General features: G+C 31.1%; 1 protein-coding gene across 1 annotated transcript in view; it reads left to right on the top strand.

Annotated features, from left to right (window-relative positions):
• Positions 1–659, top strand: part of LOC143079255 (dipeptidyl peptidase 9-like) — a 71,298-nt gene that overhangs the window by 39,369 nt on the left and 31,270 nt on the right. The window lies entirely within an intron of this gene.

The following is a 659-nucleotide window of genomic DNA, read 5'->3' as shown; positions in this document are numbered from 1 at the left end:
TTATCTGTTTTATTATATATATAGTTTTAAGTTTTGTGTTATATATTTTATATCACTATTTATAATATTGAGTTTGTGCTGGAAATAAATTATTTGATCTATATATATACATCTCTTATTTTACACATCTAGAAATTAAATTGAAAAAAAGACGTCTTTGTTGAATTACATCAATAACTCGTCATCTTATTATCACCAAGTTCATCTTGAACATTCATTTAAAATGATATCAGCATCTGCAATATTTGGCAGTTTATTTGTCATTTCAAAAAGAAAAAAAATCTAACACACACATGTGGAGCAGGATCTGCTTTAACAGTTCACCTGAGATCACCCCCAGTTTTTGGTGGGGTTAATGTTGCTTATAAAAAAGAAGATGTGGTATGATTGTCAATGAGACAACTATCCATAAAAGGCCAAAATGACACAGACATTAACAACTATAGGTCACTGTACGGCCTTCAACAATGAGCAGAGCCCATACCGCATAATTAGTTATAACAGGCCCCTATAAGACAATGTAAAACAATTCAAACGAGAAAACTAATGGCCTTACTTATGTTACACAAACACAAACAACAACCACTGATTATGCAGGCTAGCACTTAGTCTTTAGTTTTCATGTTATGTTTTCTGTATCATTCTTTGTCTGTTTGTCA

This window comes from Mytilus galloprovincialis, chromosome 6 (assembly GCF_965363235.1).
Source record: "Mytilus galloprovincialis chromosome 6, xbMytGall1.hap1.1, whole genome shotgun sequence".
Taxonomy (NCBI): domain Eukaryota; kingdom Metazoa; phylum Mollusca; class Bivalvia; order Mytilida; family Mytilidae; genus Mytilus; species Mytilus galloprovincialis.
The sequence above is the reverse complement of the archived record's forward strand: the minus strand, read 5'-3'. Positions and strand labels throughout refer to the sequence as shown.